The following is a 22,365-nucleotide window of genomic DNA, read 5'->3' as shown; positions in this document are numbered from 1 at the left end:
AAATATTGTTGTCTTTTTTTTTTGTTTAATTGGATTAAAACAAAACTATTTATAAAGATTCACCGTCCATGCGTTTATGGTGAGAATGTACATGACTGAATACAATGCAATTTCTGGAGAAGTGCAAATATGATCTGTAAGATGGTTCCACGATGTTTATAAAACGTTACATTTGCGAGCAGTACAGCAGTGAGTGGACATCCCCCCCTTTCTCTTTACATTGGATCTTTATCCAGCTCCTGTGAAACGTTTGGATGTGTGTAAAACAGTCTAAATTGCCTGTATTATATGCCGACTGGGAGCATTGTGCCTGTAACTGTATTCAGACATGGCCTATTTATAACACGATGTTTCGATTTTTATTCAAATTTGATAAGAATTATACACGGTCTTTTCAGGCCTTTGTAAAGTCGCCCAGTGAATTTTTTAATCTTGCGTATTGACTACGTTTGGCATGCCCAGACTACAATGCTCAGTGGGGATAGCCCCTATACTCGAGTGAATGCAGTAGAAAATGTTTAACAATGTATTTCCATATGGAAGCAATGCAAATAGTACAGTGTGAAATGCAAAAAAAAAATTCAACATATTTAGCAAATATGGAGCAGGCTATTTAACGAACTTGGCTATAACGGATTACCGCCAGCGCTAAGATTCACCATTGCGTTAGGTTTGTTAAAATAGATCCCCCCCCTCAGCGTGGATTCTGAAACAGCTTCATTAGGATGCTAGCTTGGAATCGCAGTATTTTGTAAAACACTCCAAAACACTCCCAAATTAAAGCGAACAGAAAGAACATACCTCCAACAATAGATCAACATACTGTTGTTTGAATTGAAATAATTGGCAGACTCAGCTCTGATCTGTATTCACTGTGTCTGTCCAGACTAAGCTGACTGCCTTATGCTGAGGGAGACAAAGTATAGCCTTTGAAAATATATAGGCGACATCCCAAATGATACCCTATTCCCTATACAGTGCACTACTTTTAACCAGAGCCATAAGGCACTGGTCACAACTAGTGCACCATATAGGGAATAGGGTGCCATTTTGGACAGATAGATAGCCTTTCATTAGGCCTCATTTCAAACCACATGTTTATTCCAGGGTTTCCTAATCAATAACACAGATTAAAGCTGAGGTGGGCTGCCTCTCACTCCATACACTACTTTCCTCTGATGCCCCTATAGTGCTTGTTTTCCTCCACTTTTCAGGATTCCTCTGAGACTGGGCTTTTTACCTCGCTGCTTCCAATAATTGCTTCCTGTTTCCTGCAATTGTATCTAATAGCTTCTATTTCCAATCACTTTAGAAGCATTTCACCAAGTACCTAGACTCGGCAGAATTGCTTCATTCGACAGTATTGACAGTTTAGTCTTGGGTGTGACTATGACCATTTTCTCGGCAGTTTTTTTCCCTGATAGTTTCCGTTCTCTCCAAGAAAATGGAAAATCAATTCAATTCTTATTTTTGTACTTACGGTTGAAATGTGGGTTTTGTAATCATACACAATCTCTCTTACAGGGACAAAATTAGAACAATCTTGCAATTTTGTCTCCTTGCCTCATCACCATCTCTCTCTATTTCTCCCCACACAGGCAAGTGTATCAGTAAGAGCTGGGTGTGTGACGGGGACCATGACTGTGAGGATCTGTCTGATGAGGAAGGCTGTGAGACGTCGCCCTGTAAGCCCCCCAGATACCTCTGTGCCAACGACACCTCCGTCTGCTTGCCTCCCGAGAGCATCTGCAACGGGAGATACGACTGCTCTGACCACTCTGACGAGGGACACTTCTGTGGTGCGACCTTTGTTCAGATCACTTCTCACCAATTCTCTTGGTCCTATTTCTCTCACTTGAGTCAATTCTCTCGGGCCCCACTTCAATTAATTATTAAATATCGTTCCATTTTTTTTTCTCACTTCATTCTATGCTTTCTCCGCTAGTACGACCAGAAAATGTATGTTGACAAGACAGCGTTGAGCTGTTGTAAATGAGCAGCAGTGCTTACTTTGGCATCGTCCATCTGTCCTCTTATTCTACACTGAACTCAGGGAGAAACTCAGGGAGAACAAGCTGTTGAGACTGAAGAGCATGTATAACTCTTGCTGACCAAGATCCTTAGTTTTCCCTGGAAACTCTCCAAAGACGGCAGGGAAGCGACAGAGGAGACATATTAATAGTGAAGGGGATTATGGTCTATGACAGAGACGAGCCTTTTGTTTGGACCACATGGGCTAGATGATCGTAGCAGTGGGGTCAGGCTTAGGCACTGTTGATGGGGGTTAGGTCAGATGAATGCCTGATGTTCACACGAATGACCTGCCCAGGGATTACCACACGACACTTTGTCCATAGCAAAAAAAAAAATGCGAAGACAGATGTGTCAGGAAAGATGTGTTCACTTTCTTGTGGGGGTATTGAGCCCCTATGCCACTAGTCGATGAGGACGTGCAGTAGATCGGTCTCCATTCAACACGACTCTCTGACTTTCCTTCCATACATCTGTCTGTGTTCTCTGAATCAATCTGCTCTCCTCTCATCTCCTTTCTTTGTCTGCTTCTTTCACCAACTCAGACGATTGCATTTTGGGTAACGGCGGCTGTAGCCACCAGTGTGCAGTGGCTCCTGGGAGGGGCGTGGCGTGCTCCTGCCCGCCAGGGCTCAGTCTTAGCCCAGACAGCAGGACGTGCCAGACCTTGGACTACTGCTCCAGGCACCTCAAGTGCAGCCAAGTGTGTGAGCAGTACAAAGCAACCGTCAAGTGTTCCTGCTACCCAGGCTGGAGGCTGGAACTAGACGGGGACAGCTGCCAGAGTACAGGTAGCTGGTGTTAAGCTCTGTGTGACATGGCTGATAAGTCTTTCTGACACATACCTGCGCTCTGTGGAACTGCCCAATGACAGCCCATAGAAATGAGAATTCCGATTCTATTTCTGTGTTCCTGTGTGTCTCAGTCAGTAGAGCATGGCGCTTGCAATGCCAAGGGTCATGGATTTGACCTGCTGGGAGCAACCATAAGTAAAATGTATGCACGCATGACTGTAAGTCACCTTGGATAAAAAGCGTCTGCTAAATGACATATATTATTATATTCTATGGGACAGCCATCACTTACCCTTGTGCCTTGAATCCAACAGATAAAAAGCAATGTGATAAATTGGTTATATTATCCTAATTGTACTTTCTATTCTAAAGCAGTTATTTGGGACATTCCGTTTATATAGTAGTTAAATAGTTTGGAAGCAGTACCCAATGAGCATTGGCCATTTATACGCCAGTAGCTTTTAGGCCTTTTTTTCTCTGCATCAATTTCTCCCAGTTATTTAATGTAACATCTGGCAATTGTATTGAATATGATAGTTTTTTCCATCTAAAATGTTACACTTTCGATTGGAGATGAATTCTCCAAAGGTTTCTGTACTCATTTTATGACAGAACATGAGTTGCTATTCTAGCAAAGAAGCACGACAGTTCTTTGTGTATGTGTGTGAGAATCTGCATTAGTATGCAATATTTATTGTCAAAAATGCATTTCTTGACTTATTTGTTGTCTCCTTCCTCAGATCCCTTTGAGGCATTCGTCATCTTCTCCATCCGCCATGAGATCAGGAGGATCGATCTCCACAGGCGAGACTACAGCCTTCTAGTTCCTGGTTTGAGGAACACGATCGCCTTAGACTTCCACTTCGTTCAGAGTCGACTCTACTGGACCGATGTGGTTGAGGATAAGATATACAGAGGGAAGCTGCTAGGCTCTGCTGGTAGGAGCACATAGAATTTGGTTGGAAATGTGTTTTGGTTAAGCTGAGACGTCAATGTTTAATTGAGGTCGTGGGGAAAGTGTTGCATTCGTTATATTTAGTTCTCCTTTTAGCTCCACTGAAGACTTCCTAAACCTAAGCCTTTTTTTTACTTGTGTTTCAGCACATCCTCTTGCCTTCTTATGTGTTATTGTGTTGGTCTTTTACTGTCATTGGTTCCTTACAGGTGTGACAGGGATTGAAGTGGTGGTCCAACATGGATTGGCTACTCCGGAGGGTTTGGCCGTTGATTGGATCGCAGGGAACCTGTATTGGATCGACAGCAACTTAGATCAGATAGAGGTGGCCAAACTAAACGGGGAGCTCCGGACCACACTGATCGCTGGAGGGATGGAGCACCCACGAGCCATCGCTCTGGATCCTGAGCAGGGGTGAGTGAGTGAGTGAGTGAGTGAGTGAGTGAGTGAGTGTATCCTTGAACAAGGATATGCATTTCTTACATAATCCTGGTTTGCTATGAATGACTGTAGGGTGAGGTTGACTTGATTCTGATTCATCCTTAATCCATTACACATGGATGATCATTCTTATTTGATTATTTTGTGGTTTAGAATTATTTTCTGGACAGACTGGGATGCCACCTTCCCTCGGATCGAGGCTGCTTCTATGAGCGGAGGAGGACGCCATGTTGTCTTCAGAGACATGGAGATAGGAGCCTGGCCTAATGGTCTTACTCTGGACCTTATGGAGAAGAGGGTCGTGTGGACCGATGCCAGGTGGGTTACATGCCTCTACCTGTCTATATGAGGTCAATTCTCCATCAATTCAGGAAGTCAACTGAAATGCCAATTTTGATGAGAATTTCAGTTGACTTCCTGAATTGGCTGAATTGAGTTGGAATTCACCCCAACCCTGCTGGTGCAATCAAATGATTATAATAGACAAACATCTATTTTCATCTCAACAGGTCTGATGCCATATTCTCTGCTCTGTACGATGGGACTGGTATGATAGAGATTCTGAAGGGACATGAGTACCTGTCACATCCCTTCGCTGTCTGTCTCTACGGGGGTAGTGTCTACTGGACTGACTGGAGGACCAACACTCTGGCCAGGGCTAACAAGTGGACAGGGGCCAATGTGACAGTCATCCAGAAAACCAGCGCCCAGCCATTTGACCTTCAGATATACCACCCCAGCAGACAACCACAAGGTCTCAAACATTCAGATCACAAGGTTGAAAAGAGAGTGGCGTGTTTTGAGTGGCGTGTTTGCCGTCTTGACCCTCAGTCCATCTGGAAAGGTTGAAGAGTTTTGTTTAGTTAGATCATAACGAATCATTTATTGTATGGTTGCATTTAAATGTGTTACATCTGTGTCTCACAAAATACTTTTCGCTTTCTATTTCCAACGTTGTCTGAGAGATAAGAAATCTGCTCGAGCTTGTCAAAAGAAATGACATTCTCTGTCTTAATGCTGGAAACAAAACATCATAACAACTGTCACTATTCATAGGTTGTACCTCCATCACTTGGTTGCGTCATGCCACTGTTATGAATGTTCTCAGGCCACCCTCTATCGGCGGCACCATAGTGTTGCCCTAAAATGGTGATAAGCCCAGCCATTCTGGACAGGGGCTGACTACTGTTTAGTCTAAATTCCACTACGGCGCCTGGAAATACGATGCTGTTGCTAAAGTAGTCAAATATTTAGTAGGAAACAACTTTGCCAGCGTTTCCATGGCGTCAAATTGACTTTAGACAGATGGCAATGTTGTCATTAGCTTGCAAAGTTTGTCAAAAATAGCTAGCAATGCTAATGTTAGCTAGCTAAAATGATGCTGCATCTAAAGTCAATCTTGCTACTTCAAAATGATAACAGGTTTCCTACTTATGTGTCTCCTTTTGAATGTCATTGTATTTCCAAGGCAATGTAATGCACTTTGGATGAAATCTTCATCAGCGCTCATTGACAATGCATTGAGTAGAATGCTCAGTCAGGAATCAGCCCAAAAATGAACATTCAAAACAATATTGTGACGAAACATGCAACCCATGAATTGGTTCATCTGGCTTCATTTTCTCTGTCTGGACTTTTGGCGGTAGGGTTCACTTACAGGACTCTCTCTGCCTTTCCCAAATCAAATATGTTTCCTTCCAGGAGTATCAGAATCTTGTATTAACCCACCTGCTGTGTTCCGGTCAATTTGGAGCGATTTACACGTTTGTTCTCTGAAAAATGTAGTTAATTTAATGTGATTGACATTAGGTTCCATGACTTTGTCCACACAGGGCATCTGAATACACACAATACATTTTGATATTTTCATAACATTTTGGGTGTTTTATTTAACCTTTGTACACCTGTGGTATTCCCGGTCATTAGAAATGAATGGGTGAGACTACAATTAGTTTATAAAATTGAGTTCAGGCACATGCCCATTCATCAGATGGACACACTTCCTCTCCCAGACCCCCAAATGCATGTGTGTTTGAGCAAACACACACACACACACACACACACACACACACACACACACACACACACACACACACACACACACACACACACACACACACACACACACACTCACTCCCTTCTTGGCTTCCATGGCAACCCCCACAGGAACCTTTCCCCAATAGAATCCTTCCCCCACGGGAGCCACACCTGTTGGCATTCTCACAAACAATCGCAACATTGTTTCAATAATATATAGAACTTTTCTCAAAGCTCTGGTATATAAAGCTTTTTTGAGGTCTTTCACACAATTCATTCTGTGGCAGCACAATGACCAAACAATATACTGTATGTGAGGCTCTTGATCATGTCTTTGATCATGGCACTGGTGAGGAGGAGAGGCCAGGAAACGGACAGTGAAGATGCATTAGAGGAGAAAGTAGTCTGTGATAAATCTGAGTATTTGTTACAGTCAAAATAATGCATACATTATGTTTTTTCTTTGTTCAAAAGCGAGTTGTATGAGCTTAGGTCAATGAGGTCTATAAGTGTAATGTTCACAAGAACCTAAGTTTATAAAAGATCTAACACAACATTAGTTAATAATATATCTGTTATTATGAATTTATAATCAGCTATAATGAGGCGGTCATTGTGGTCCGGGGAATACAGAATTAATTAACGTGAAACGAGCACAACAAGGAGGGTTAAAATAAACCAGACTAATTGATTATTGAACAACTTCCCCTCTCTCCCTCTCTCGGCAATAGCCTCAAATCCCTGCGAGGCGAATGGCGGTCGTGGACCCTGCTCCCATCTGTGCCTTATCAACTACAACCGCACCGCCTCCTGTGCCTGCCCCCACCTCATGAAGATATCTGCAGACAACTCTTCCTGCTTCAGTGAGTGAACCTCACCCCTTCAGCCGTTTGTCAGTTGATCTCTCCTCACATCAGCCTCTCTGCCCATCCGTCGCTCCTTCGAGCCAGCCATTCATTCATTCATACAATCCTCCACATTCATACATCATAGTGCGTGTCCGTCAAAAGTGAGTCATTTCAAAACACGGCAGGTTTCTACTGTTTTGAGAAGGTGAAAAAGGTATCTGACACAGACTGTGATTGTGTTCACACTACAATGACATTGTTAAGAGCATGCCATTTTAAACTCATAACCCTGAATGACACATCCTCAGGTGGTTCGAGTGTTGAAGAGCAAGGCCGCCAATAACACCCGCTTGATTCTGAACTTTGAAAGCAATGTCAATGTCCAGTTTTCTCTTGTCCTTCAACAGCACTGAAGAGATTCCTTCTGTATGTGAGGCGAACAGAGATCCGTGGCGTGGACATTGACAACCCGTACCTGAATCTCATCACAGCCCTGACGGTCCCAGATATAGACGATGTCACGGCGGTGGACTACGATGCATCAGAGGAACGAATCTACTGGACTGACGTCAAAACACAAACCATCAAACGGTCGTCCATCAACGGAACCGCAATAGAGACGATCATATCCGGAGGTAGAGAAAGATGTTCACCTCTGTGTTTTGAAATGTGCCGCTTTCCTGACACTTATGTAACGAAGCGAAATGTTGGTCGTAAATGTCTTATCAGACGGTTACAGTGTTTTGAGTCCATTTGATGTCCTTTTCATCATCGTTCTAATTGTCATAGTCCACCTGTCAGGTTGTCCAAGCGATAAACTCAGTACATTATTTCATTGAAGAGATTAAACATGGCCACATTGATGTTGTCTTTCAGCATATATTTTTGTTGTTGCAGGTATTGTTAATGTAAGAGGGCTGGCCCTGGACTGGCTCTCCAGGAACCTGTATTGGATTAGTTCAGAAAGCGACGAGTCACAGATCAACGTGGCGAGGCTAGACGGGTCCCTGAAAACCTCTGTGCTTCACGGGATTGAGAAGCCCAAGTGTCTCACCGTACATCCGTCTAAAGGGTAGGATTCCATTTTTGTATGTACTTTTATACAGTTCAATATCTGATATTGATTAGGTATAACTAGATATAGTCAAGTGAATGCTCGTTACATGATAGGATAAATGATGCACTTTTGTGTTGGTCTTCTGTATGGAAAATATTGTTATCCTATGGAGTTTTTACCTCCCAGGAAAATGTATTGGACAGACGGCAACACAATCAACGTGGCCAACATGGATGGAAGCAATAGCAAGATCATTCACCAGAACCAGAGAGAGCCAGTTGGTAAATGTCACATGTACAATTCTGAATATTTGTTCTTACGTACAAAATATGCACATTAAGTGGCCAGTGCCAGTTATCTTCTGACATTTTATATTGCATGACAACAGTAGTACTACTATCTGGTAAACAAACCATATTGCAATATTGAGGGAGATGATTAGTAGGACAGCAACTCCCATAATATGTCAATCATAACTGTAATCAATGATGTGTCTTCTAGGCCTGTCGATAGACTACACATCAGACAAGCTGTATTGGGTCAGTGCAGGCAACGCCACCGTCAACAGGTGTAGTCTGGACGGCAGTGGTCTGGAAGTGCTGGAGACCCTGAAGAAAGAGCTTGTTAAAGCCACGGCTCTAGCTGTTATGGGTGAGTGGCGAGAGTTTAGAGCTTGGGCCCGTGTTCATAAAGTGTCTCAGAGTAAGATGCGCTGATCTAGGATCAGTTTTGCTTTTTGGGAGCATGGTTCTATGGATGAGCACTACTACCCCGAGACTCTTTGTGCATATTCTTTGTCTTGGAAATATAATATAAATATAAATATGTTGTGCTCTTCCAGCTCATAAAAGCATTTGCTGCCCAAATTGTATTTTGTTTTAAGTACTAGTCCATTGATTCGGAGTTGTTTTTGATCTGGAGTACATGAGTAAAAGGGGTTTTGACAGTGATGAACCTTTGCTGTCTTCTTGCATTATATTATTTGTCAATTCCCCATTTCTGTTTATGTCTGTCTCTGAAACGATTCCAATTCACGTTTAAAATTGCATCCCATCTGATAAAATGCTTCATCCCGACAAAATACATTAGGGAACGTTCTCTGGCTTCACTGGGACTTGTTTAGCCTCTACAGTGATGGGGGACAGAGCCGCCTCACGCTACAGAAACAGAACACAGTAACCAGACTTTCTGACATAGTGATGGGCAACCTGGGCTTTCGATCCATCTAGGTTCCAGGTTTACTTATAGTTATAACGGTGATTGTATAAATACTGTACATCTATTACGTTTTAATAGTACAGGTCATTGAGGGGGAGTTTCTCTCCACGCTCTACAAGAAAGTCGATCATGATACTATTAATAGGATGGAATAATTATTTTTCATGTTGAATAGATGGTTGTATTAATTTGTTTAATATCAGATGTGCATTAACCTCCTTTTAGTGGTTATTCCCCTTGAGTAACCCTACAGGGAGTAGGGTTAGGGGAGACAGGGGAGATACGTCATTATTGATGGGCTTCTTGCTCTGGTTTTGCTCTGATTCCTTAGTTTATAGTACCTCTCTTATCTGCTTGGGATATTGTAATAGCCCCTGGGATATTAAAGTCCTATCTACCTATCTACAGTATGGTCTGCCGTAATTCTGTTGGGAATACTGTTTGATTCTGATGTAATGCAGCTGTAGAGGGACTGTTGTTTACAGAAATCCTATCTGAAAGACGTGTATTTTTTTCTCTTTGGTTTTAACGCGGCCTCTTTTTGCATGCTCTCCGAGGAGATTATGCTCTTTGTTGATAGCTGTAGTCCAGCAGGCCAAAAGCCAAGAATGGTATGTCTCAAACCCACTGCACTGTGCCCCATTCAAGTATGCAGACAGGTTAAAAAAAACGAAGAAGAAGAGAACGTTAAGTTCCCTGTCTACAGGCACAGGATTGGCCAGGCTTCAGAGGTTTTCTGACTGCTGAGCCGCTGTCCTACGTCCCTTTGAGCTGGGCTGACTGTACCTCGGTGTTTTGTCAGTCAAGGGTGCAAGTATAGTACATGGGCTCATATTATAAGAAGAAAAAAAATATGTCACATGGCCCAGTTTCCTCCCTGGACCTGTGCCCCTAAGATTTATGCGTAGGGGAATGAACTTGTGATCCTGTCTCTCCGTCTCGTATCAACCGATTCTCAGAGGACGAAACCTGCACAGCTCCCTCCGTGTGCCTTCATTTACAAGCATCCCAGGAGTGAGCCCCGGCCTACTATATTCATCAGCAAGGGAATACTGTACAGTGAGAGCTATACATACCTTATGAATAACACAGTATTATACAGTTCCTGTAATGTATTCAATTCAGTTGCAATTGTACGTTACAGTTCCTAGGAAAGCGATCATTCAATGTGTTATTTGGGTCCAGTGATGTTTTTAGTGAACGTGCGCTATAGCCTACTGTTCAAGAACAACTGGGCCGTTATCTTTTAATTCAAGGGTTACTCGCAGATACGGCATAGAAGCACTATTGCTACCGTGTAGTACTCATGGTCTTTTGAATAGCTCTGAATTATCAGTATACTTGTCAATTTAGTCATGAACAATGATTGATTCTTCTGTCTTCAGGTGCCAAGTTGTGGTGGGCCGATGACAACTTGGCCCAGTTGGGGACCGTCAGTAAGAGGGGCGGGCTGGACATGGTGGTTTTACGCAACAAGACCACGGGGATTGTTCACATGAAGGTGTATGACGAGGACAGCCAGACAGGTAATGCAAGGAGTATGACTGCTACTCAATGCTTTCACTCAGATCATGTCCTACCTCCTTTTAAAGCTTTGCTGTAACCTTTTGACTCGAAATTGCCACGTGCTTTGATCCTCTATTGAGTATGCACCAACATGGCTTTTTATTGTGTTTATGTGTGTTTCAGAAGAAATTGTCCTTTTTTTAATCCAACTGGCCAAAAAAGAATGGTTCTTCATTGAGATTCCGTGTAGCAGTTTTGTAGAGTCATTGGCAGTATCATCCATTTTATTGACAGGTCCAATAGAAGGATTGCTCTCGATCTCCGTCAGTATTTAAACATGGCAATTAAGGTGTCTTAAATGTAAATCTTTCAACTTCCTCCTCAATTCCTCTGACCGATTAGCTACTTCATTTCTCTTTTTTTTGACACAGACCACATGGGAGTATGGGCATGTCTCGTTAGTCTTCTCTCTCCCTCTCTCTTTCTATCTCTCTCACTCTCATCCTCTCTCTCTCTCTCTCTCACTCTCATCCTCTCTCTCTCTATCACTCACTCTCATCCTCTCTCTCTCTCTCACTCACTCATCCTCACTCTCACTCACTCACTCACTCACTCACTCTCATCACTCATCTCTCATCCTCTCTCTCTCTCTCTCTCTCTCTCTCACTCAGTCACTCCCTCTCACACACTGGGAGTGCAATGCTCTGTAATCTCATGAAAATACAGTGCCTAGCGAAAGTATTCGGCCCCCTTGAACTTTGCACATTTCAGGCTTCAAACATAAAGATATAAAACTGTATTTTTTTGTGAAGAATCACCAACAAGTAATGGGCATGTCTCGTTAGTCTTCTCTCTCCCTCTCTCTTTCTATCTCTCTCACTCTCATCCTCTCTCTCTCTCTCACTCTCATCCTCTCTCTCTCTATCACTCACTCTCATCCTCTCTCTCTCTCTCACTCACTCATCCTCTCTCTCTCTCTCTCTCTCTCTCTCTCACTCACTCACTCACTCACTCACTCACTCACTCACTCACTCACTCACTCACTCACTCACTCACTCACTCACTCTCATCTCTCTCTCTCTCTCTCTCTCTCTCTCTCTCTCTCTCTCTCTCTCTCTCACTCAGTCACTCCCTCTCACACACTGGGAGTGCTAATGCTGCCTTGGAAGTACTGTAATCTCATGAAAATACAGTGCCTAGCGAAAGTATTCGGCCCCCTTGAACTTTGCACATTTCAGGCTTCAAACATAAAGATATAAAACTGTATTTTTTTGTGAAGAATCACCAACAAGTGGGACACAATCATGAAGTGGAATGACATTTATTGGATATTTCAAACTTTTTTAACAAATCAAAAACTGAAAAATTGGGCGTGCAAAATTATTCAGCCCCCTTAAGTTAATACTTTGTAGCGCCACCTTTTGCTGCGATTTCAGCTGTAAGTCGCTTGGGGTATGTCTCTATCAGTTTTGCACATCGAGAGACTGACATTTTTTCCCATTCCTCCTTGCAAAACAGCTCGAGCTCAGTGAGGTTGGATGGAGAGCATTTGTGAACAGCAGTTTTCATTTCTTTCCACAGATTCTCGATTGGATTCAGGTCTGGACTTTGACTTGGCCATTCTAACACCTGGATATGTTTATTTTTGAACCATTCCATTGTAGATTTTGCTTTATGTTTTGGATCATTGTCTTGTTGGAAGACAAATCTCCGTCCCAGTCTCAGGTCTTTTGCAGACTCCATCAGATTTTCTTCCAGAATGGTCCTGTATTTGGCTCCATCCATCTTCCCATCAATTTTAACCATCTTCCCCGTCCCTGCTGAAGAAAAGCAGGCCCAAACCATGATGCTGCCACCACCATGTTTGACAGTGGGTATGGTGTGGTCAGGGTGATGAGTTGTGTTGCTTTTACGCCAAACATAACGTTTTGCATTGTTGCCAAAAAGTTCAATTTTGGTTTCATCTGACCAGAGCACCTTCTTCCACATGTTTGGTGTGTCTCCCAGGTGGCTTGTGGCAATCTTTAAACAACACTTTTTATGGATATCTTTAAGAAATGGCTTTCTTCTTGCCACTCTTCCATAAAGGCCAGATTTGTGCAATATACGACTGATTGTTGTCCTATGGACAGAGTCTCCCACCTCAGCTGTAGATCTCTGCAGTTCATCCAGAGTGATCATGGGCCTCTTGGCTGCATCTCTGATCAGTCTTCTCCTTGTATGAGCTGAAAGTTTAGAGGGACGGCCAGGTCTTGGTAGATTTGCAGTGGTCTGATACTCCTTCCATTTCATTATTATCGCTTGCACAGTGCTCCTTGGGATGTTTAAAGCTTGGGAAATCTTTTTGTATCCAAATCCGGCTTTAAACTTATTCACAACAGTATCTCGGACCTGCCTGGTGTGTTCCTTGTTCTTCATGATGTTCTCTGCGCTTTTAACGGACCTCTGAGACTATCACAGTGCAGGTGCATTTATACGGAGACTTCATTACACACATGTGGATTGTATTTATCATCATTAGTCATTTAGGTCAACATTGGATCATTCAGAGATCCTCACTGAACTTCTGGAGAGAGTTTGCTGCACTGAAAGTAAAGGGGCTGAATAATTTTGCACGCCCAATTTTTCAGTTTTTGATTTGTTAAAAAAGTTTGAAATATCCAATAAATGTCGTTCCACTTCATGATTGTGTCCCACTTGCTGTTGATTCTTCACAAAAGAAGACAGTTTTACATCTTTATGTTTGAAGCCTGAAATGTGGCAAAAGGTCGCAAAGTTCAAGGGGGCCGAATAGTTTCGCAAGACACTGTAATTGGAACGCAATGCAATGCAGATGTACTCGGTCTAACACTGCTTTTTCCCACCGTAATGCTCCGTTAAATAATAAGCATGTTGTCCTGCTGTGTCATTACTGCGTTGCTTCCTGAATGAATACACAGGCAATGGCCATGCTTACGTGTTAAATGTACAGTGTGATGTCTAATGTACACTGTTTGTTTACAGTGTAACGTACAATGTAACCTAACCATGTTCCACTGCTGTGCAGGGAGGAATCTCTGTCAGGACAACAATGGTGGCTGCTCTCAGCTCTGCTTCCCAACATCAGAGAGCACAAGGAGCTGTTTCTGTGCCACGGGCTACAACCTCCACTCTGATCGCATGTCATGTGATGGTACTGTACCGGCTTCTCATGGGAGTACATTGAACAGGGAACACAACATATGAAAACCATGATGTGAATCTGATTTGCCATGTACTGCAGATCCCACAGTGACATTGAAATATGGCTTTGTCTTTGAGCGTTGCTTTTTTTGTGTTTGAATGACTAGGGTCTTTCCTGATGTGATATGAAGGTTAGAATGACATTTTACACGCACAGTAGATGCCATATGGTTGATTGGTTTTGGCTTTGTGTTTGAACTTGAAGGCATAGGGTCTTTCCTGATGTACTCATTTCATGAGGGCATCAGGGGGATATCCCTGGACCCGAGTGATAACAGTGAAGCCTTGATGCCGGTGACCGGCTCAATGATGGCTGTGGGGATTGACTTCCATGCTGGTGAGTGTATTGGCATTGTTTTTTTGTGATTATTTGGACTATTCTTCCTGCTTCGGTTTGCAAATGAATCATTCTCATTTTTAAAATGTTTTTTTTAAATTAGAGTTTGAAAAAAACAAATGAAGGGAAGAACATTAATCCTTTTGAATTAATTGATTTCCCTAATAGGAAATGACACGTTATATTGGACAGACATGGGCTTGAACAGAATATCCAGAGTCAAGCGAGATCAGAGGTGGAGAGAGGACATTGTCACTAGTGGTATCGGCCGTGTGGAGGGGATTGCAGTGGACTGGATTGGAGGTAAATAGCCGATCTCTCAAAGTTAACCTTTACTTAAGGGAATACAATGTCAAGTTCAAAGTAGGACATGCAAGTAGTTGTGGTCAAAAACAGTGCCTTCAGAAAGTATTCAGACCCCTTGACTTTTTCCAAATTTTTGTTAATTTATAGCTTTTTCCACATCAATCTACACACCATACCCTATAATGACAAAGCCAAAACAGGTTTTTGACATTTTTGCTGATTTATTAAAAATAAACAACTGAAATATCACATCACAATATTCAGATCCTTTACTCAGTACTTTGTTGAACCACTTTTGGCAGTGATTACAGCTTGGAATTTTCGGTATGACGCTACAGGCTTGTCACAGATGTATTTGTGGAGTTTCTCCCATTATTCTCTGCATATCTTCTCAAGCTCTGTCAGGTTGGACGTGGAGCATTGCAGCACAGCTATTTTTAGGTCTCTCCAGAGATGTTTGATCAGGTTCAAGACCGGGCTCTGGCTGGGCCACTCAAGGACATTCAGAGACTTGTCCTGAACACATTCCTGCGTTGTCTTGGCTGTGTGCTTGGCTGTGTGCTTTGCTCTGTTCATCTTTGCCTTGATCCTGACGAGTCTCCTAGTCCCTGCCACTGAATAACATCCCCACATGAAGCTGCCACCACCATGCTTCACCGTAGGGATGGTGCCAGGTTTCCTCCAGACATGACGCTTGGCATTAAGGAAAATAGTTCAATCATGGTTTAATCAGACCAGATCATCTTGTTTCTCATGGTCTAAGAGTTTTTAGGTGCCTGTTGGCAAACTCCAAGTGGGCTGTCATGTGCCTTTTACTGAGGAGTGGCTTCCATCTGGTCACTCTACCATAAAGGCCTGAGTGGTGTAGTGCTACAGAGATTGTTGTCCTGGAAGGTTCTCTCATCTCCACAGAGGAACTCTAGGGCCAGCGGGTTCTTGGTCACCTCCCTGACCAAGGCCCTTCTCCTCCGATTGCTCAGTTTGGCCGGGCGGCCAGCTCTAGGAAGAGTCTTGGGGGTTACAAACTTATTCCATTTAAGAATGATGGAGGTCACTGTGTTCTTGGGGACCTTCAATGCTTCAGAAATTTGTTGGTACCCTTCCACAGATCTGTGCCTCGACACAATCCTGTCTCAGCATTCTACGGACAATTCCTTCGACCTCATGGCTTAGTTTTTGCTCCGACATGCACTGTCGACTATATAAGGTCCCACACCTTATATAGACAGGTGTGTGCCTTTCCAAATCATGTCCAATCAATTTAATTTACCACAGGTGGACTCCAATCAAGTTGTAGAAGCATCTCAAGGATGAACAATGGGAACAGGATGCACCTGAGCTCAATTTTGAGTCTCATAGGAAAGGGTCTGAATACTTACGTAAATAAGTTATTGTTATAAAAAAAAATGAATTAGCAAAAATGTCTAAAAACCTGTTTTCGCTTTGTCACTATAGGGTATTGTGTGTGGATTACTCTGGATTTTTTTATTTAGACCATTTTAGAATAAATCTGTAATGTAACAAAATGTGGAAAAAGTCAAGGGATCTGAATACTTTCCGAAGGCACTGTATATTGGCACCCTTACACGATTCACTATTTCTTCTGAAATAAGTTAACATTTTTTACATTTTTACATTGTTCACACGTATTTGTTTGATTTGCAACCACACAGGACTAAGAAAAAATATATCCAAATAATATTTTTCACTTTGCCTGGACAAAAATTTTCAGAATTAAAATGAATTTGTTTAGAGGCAGCTGATTCTCGTTTACAGTGTTAACGTCCTACCTGTGGTAAGTTGCAGGAGGATACACAGTAAAAAATAGCAGTTCAACCACAAAAAAAGACAACAGAGCATTCTGCTCCATTGTAAAGTGCAAGGGTGCCAATATATTCGACTGCAACTGTAGGACATACAGAGAGACAAGAGCCATAGGACATACTTCTCAAGTAAGACATACATCAAATGTAATGAATTGACTCACTTGTAATGCAATGGTTGAACACTGTACAAAGTCATGTTTGTGTTGTTTACTAGGTAATATCTATTGGACGGACCATGGCTTCAACATCATCGAGGTTGCTCGACTCAGTGGCTTGTACCGAGCCGTGGTGATAGCTGAAGGACTTGACCAGCCCAAAGCCATTGCTGTGCACCCGGTGAAAGGGTGTGTACAGTCTTTCATTTCAGTCAACACTTTAACCACCCGCTTGGTATGTAATGAACACATCCTAGCTACATAATGTATTCCCAAGAAATGGCCACCAAATAACCAATGTTCTAATTGATTTTGAGAGCCAGTAATAATGAACGTCGTAAAACGATCTTTGCAAGATTATATAGTAGAATGATATAATTACAATTAATATAATTATTAATTATTGTTGCCTTTAGAAATATTTACACCCCTTGATTTTTCCCTACATTGTGTCAGCATCCAAGGGACTGCCAACTCAGGGCTACTGGCCGTGGCTCTCTCGGGAGTACACTTTTATGTCCGATGGCATACTGGACTTTTCAATTAAGTTTTTTGTTGTTGGTTATTTTAATTACATTTTTAAATGCTGTAGAATTGTATGCATTCACCATTGTGGACTGTACGATCAATTTGGGGTTTTATGTCATGTTTTTATTTTATGTGTCTGTCTAAACAGTATTTCTATCTCAACTCTGTGCAAAGTGTTTTCAAATCTCAGGCTCTTGGATATATTTACATCTCCAGCTGACTCATGGATAGACTTAACATGTTTAGAGAACTTACAATGTAAAAAACATTGATTTTGTGTACCTACAGTAGAGCCACTTGAAAGCCACTGATATAAAATATGTTTTGAAGTCTACTGATAAGATAATGACCTACTCTTGTGCCCCAAACAAAACCAAAGTAATTAAGAGGAATCTTCATATGAAGGTGGGGGTCTCTGGGGGAGACATTGATGAACAGTATTGTTATACCTCTGTTACTATTAATGGCACTACATTTTGTTTGTCCGCCATTTACGCAACAAATGCTTTTGATAAATCTTTTTTTGAAGACCTGAAGCTTAAATTGTTAGACTTCCCAGACTCAGTGACCATCCTTGGGGGAGATTTTCACTTGACTCTAGATCCTACTATTAATATCACCAGTACTAATATCTTGGCACTCTGGGCACCTTCAAATTCTATTAAGACCTTTTTAGATGACATGAACACTGTGGATGCCTGGCCCCTAAGAAATCCTTGTACTAGAGATGATCTAATTTTCTCCCCATCATCAGTCTTTCTCACCAATTGATTATGTCTTCACCTCCCCTGTGTTTCTGAAATGTACATCCCATGCAGAGATTCAACTATGCTGTTATCTGACCATTCTCCATTATTGATTTATTTGGAGATTTCTCCAGTATTCACAGGTTTTAAGAGATGGCGTTTCAGTGTTTTTCTTTTGCAGGGTAGGGAATTCTTAAACTACATTATTGATATCTTACAAAGTGGGATTCAATTGATTTAATTAAATTGATTCAATCTACAACAAAATACTCATGTCAAAGTGGAAGAAAAAACTAATTTGAACGTTTATAAAAATCATGAATAATAAAACACTAATATACAGTCGTGGCCAAAGGTTTTGAGAATGACACAAATATTAATTTCTACAAAGTTTGCTGCTTCAGTGTCTTTAGATATTTTTGTCAAATGTTACTATGGAATACTGAAGTATAATTACAAGCATTTCGACTGTACAATGTTGTTGATCTATCCTCAGTTGTCTCATATCACAAACTCTGTAACTGTTTGAAAATCACCATTGGCCTTGTGGTGAAATCGCTGAGCAGTTTCCTTCCTCTCCGGCATGCAACTTATTATTTGATTATTATTATTATTATTATTATTTGTTAAGCACATTTTTTACTCGTGGACTTATTTAGGCTTGCCATAACAAAGGGGTTGAATTCTTATTGACTCAAGATATTTCAGCTTTACATTTTTCAATCATTTCAAAACATTTCAACAACAAAATACTCTACTTTGACATTATGGGGTATTGTCGATCAGTCACACAAAATATAAATGTAATCCATTTTAAATTCAGGCTGTAACACAACAAAATGTACAGACGACATCAAGCAATTACCAGCCAATAAAATCTAAACTCTCCACCCTTCATCCAAAGCAAACCATGAAGTATAAATACAGTATTTCTCCACTCTCTGCATTAATAACTGACTACACTGTCTCACATGTTCAGCTTCTCAATCATTAATAACAGGAAAAGAAAGGACGGGTCCATTTCCCCACATCAGCTTAGACTGCAGGGCATTTTCCTATTGATTCCTCCCCTGATGAGAGATGCTAATGAACCAGGATAAGCAGCTGAGGAGAATAGAGATGAGTCTACTGGCGCTGTGTGTGTCTACTGTCACAGCTTGTGCCTCACCTGCACCGGGCTAATTAATGTTGTCTCCCTCTAACCCCTATTATTCACAACATTGTATGCATGCATTCCCCTGAGGTCTCATGAAGTGAGAGAGATCTTTATGTGGCAATCACGCTGATTGCTTAAATTAAAGCCAATATAGAAATATGTCAACAACTGGCCCCCTATGGATATTCGATTTTGTGTGAGGGGATTTGGAACCAGAGCATACTGTCATGTTGTTTTTTAAAATGATTTATAATTGGTGCGTTCACAGTTAGTAAGCCATAACCGTTGGAACGTCGATCAACTGCTTGCTTCAATATTAGTATTCTGAAAGGGAGTTGAACATGTCTACTCCCCTGTCCATCCAAGGAGTTGAGCCTCCTTGAGTTATCCATTGATACTGTTATGGCCCTGCGATTCTTTTTGCCAGCTCTGACGCTTAAAGTATTGCCGTCTGTTTTTCTGGCTTGTGCCGTGTACACGTTTGTTTACTGACGTGCTGCTTATTGTATTGATGTCATTTTCGTCACGTGCCTGTTTGTCTAATACTTCTGTGTTGATGCTGCTGACTTGGTCCAGTTCTATCTTGAAAAATAGATCTTTATCGCAACTAGACACCCCCCCCAAAAAAAATGGTCTACCAATTATGAACAGTACTCATTAGATCAACCCAAAGCATTTCCTGTCAAAGTATGAGGTGACTGTAAAGTATGAGCATTGTTTGTGGGTGCTGGTGGCTGTGGACTCTTCTTACCCTTCTGTTGTCCTCTTGGCCAGGTTTCTGTTCTGGACAGAATGGGGCCAGAGCCCCTGCATCTGTCGGGCCCGGCTGGATGGATCAGACCAAGTAATTCTGGTCAACTCTGGAATAGCATGGCCCAATGGGATCTCCATAGACTATGAGGTATATTTAAGCAATAAGGCCGAAGGAGGTGTTGTATATGGCCAATAAACCATGGCTAAGGGCTGTTCTTAGGCACGACACAATGCAGAGTACCTGGATACAGCCCTTAATCTTGGTACTGTATATTGGCCATATATCACAAGCTCCCGAGGTGTCGTATTGCTATTATAAACTGCCTACCAACGTAATTAGAACAGTAAACAGTATTTTTTTTGTCATATCCGTGGTATACGGTCTGATATACCTGTCCGCCAATCAGCATTCAGGGCTCGAACCACCCAGTTTATATAATAGATTAATTAATGCCATTTAGCAGATGCTTTTATCCCAAATATCTTATATACGGTATATTTCCAAAGTTATTGGCACCCTTGATAAAGATGAGCAAAAAAGACTGTAGAAAATAAATAATACAAATATCGAGCTATATTATATGCAAAAAGAATATTATATTATTTCAAAGTAATGCAATTGCTCAGAGAAAGAGATTTTGTTGAACAAGTAAATAAAACATCTAAAAAAAGATTACTGTCAGAGTTATTGGCAATCAGTGGGTGCAGCAGGTATTGTAGTATTTGGGATCCGAGCGGGAATCGAATCCATGATGTTGATGTTGCTGGCTCCACACTCTTCCCCACTGAGTCAAACAGGAGGACCAGGTGTTTTTGTCCCCCAGAGAGTACACACAGCCCTTTAGCCTCCCCCTGATCCTCTTGGCTGAGGTGGCGTTACACTCTGCTCTGTGTTATCTTTTTATAGCGATACTCTTCCCACCATCATATACCTGAAGTTTATTTTCTCCACATTGTACTCTAGGAAAATAAATTATATTGGTGCGACGCCCGCGCCGACAAGATAGAACGGATCAGCCTTGAGAGCGGAGAGGACCGGGAGGTAGTACTGTCATCCTCAGCCAGCAACACAGCGGATCTCTTTTCAATGGCCGTCTATGGGCCTTACATATACTGGGCTGACAGGTAATTTATTCCTCCGTAAATGTTACAGTATAGTACAGTCTCTCCAAACGGGCTCCAAAGGAGCCTTCGCCAGCTGCTCTACCCTTGTTGAATTAACCACCTGCACCACAAGGTCACTTGAAATAACAATGTAATTGGCAGAGAAAAAGGCAGGAAAAGGGAGAAAAGACACCGTCTCTCTATTTAAATTGTGCGTACCTACTTCAATGTCATCCACAAGGGTAGCTCGGTCCAGTCACCTTTCTGTCAGACCAGCTGCCTAGCATATTTTAGCTTCTGTCTCGTGTCATTTAATGAGTTCTTCTGTTTTAATTAGTCAAGGGCCATTGATTATCCCCGTGTCAAACTTTCTGTTACCTGGTGTCAAACTCCCTCCTCCTCTTCCTGTTTGTGTGTGTGTGTGTGTGTGTGTGTGTGTGTGTGTGTGTGTGTGTGTGTGTGTGTGTGTGTGTGTGTGTGTGTGTGTGTGTGTGTGTGTGTGTGTGTGTGTGTGTGTGTGTGTGTGTAGGGCTCATGCCAATGGCTCCATTCGCCGAGGTGTCAAGAGTTATGCAATGGAGGGAGCCATGACTCTGAGGAGTGGCCTGGGGGTCAACCTGAACGATGTCAAAGTCTTTAACCGAGGACGGGAGAAAGGTTGAGGTTTCAACTTCATTATCACATCTGTATTATTTTAATGTTCTTACCAGCTGTCAGTACCTACGGTTGTTAAGTGTTCTAGAATCGACCTGAGATTAAAGGGCCAATCAGCAGTTGAAACAGTAACAAATTCATAAACAGAGCTACGTATGCAAGGATATCCATGATATCAAAATTAGAGTTTAACCATGTTTTATTTACATTTATATTGTTTACAAACATTGGAGTAAAAAAAAAACGTATATTTTGGTGTTCTGTTAAACTAAGCTCGTGAGGTATTTATTTAGAAGTTTTCAAGAATCAAGGTACAAATAATTCATTAATAAGTCCAGAAATGGATGCAGCAACTGCTGTTTGCCCCTTTAACGTGAAAGTTTTGCAACCTCTTGCAATACAGAAACCTAATATCTGCATATTGACTAACATTGATACTGCAATATGACTGCAACTTCATAATGGAATCTTATTCCTTATGACCCTGTGTTGACTTTTGACCCTGCTGTTGACTTTCTTACAGGAACCAACCCGTGTGGCCAGAACAATGGAGGCTGCCATCAGCTGTGTTTCCACCTGGGCAGTGGGAGGAGGACGTGTTCCTGTGCTCACGGCTACCTAGCTAAAGGTCATCAGTGATCTGTTGTGTTTTTATGTTCATTTATTCATCTCTTTTATAGCCTCTTGTTTG

At 41.9% G+C, this 22,365-nt stretch overlaps 1 pseudogene; it reads left to right on the top strand.

Moving 5' to 3' along the window:
* Positions 1 to 22,365, top strand: part of LOC135543581 (low-density lipoprotein receptor-related protein 1B-like) — a 212,328-nt pseudogene that overhangs the window by 102,985 nt on the left and 86,978 nt on the right.

The sequence above is a fragment of the Oncorhynchus masou genome, chromosome 7 (genome assembly GCF_036934945.1).
Source record: "Oncorhynchus masou masou isolate Uvic2021 chromosome 7, UVic_Omas_1.1, whole genome shotgun sequence".
NCBI lineage: Eukaryota > Metazoa > Chordata > Actinopteri > Salmoniformes > Salmonidae > Oncorhynchus > Oncorhynchus masou.
This window is presented reverse-complemented; position numbering and strand designations above follow the sequence as displayed.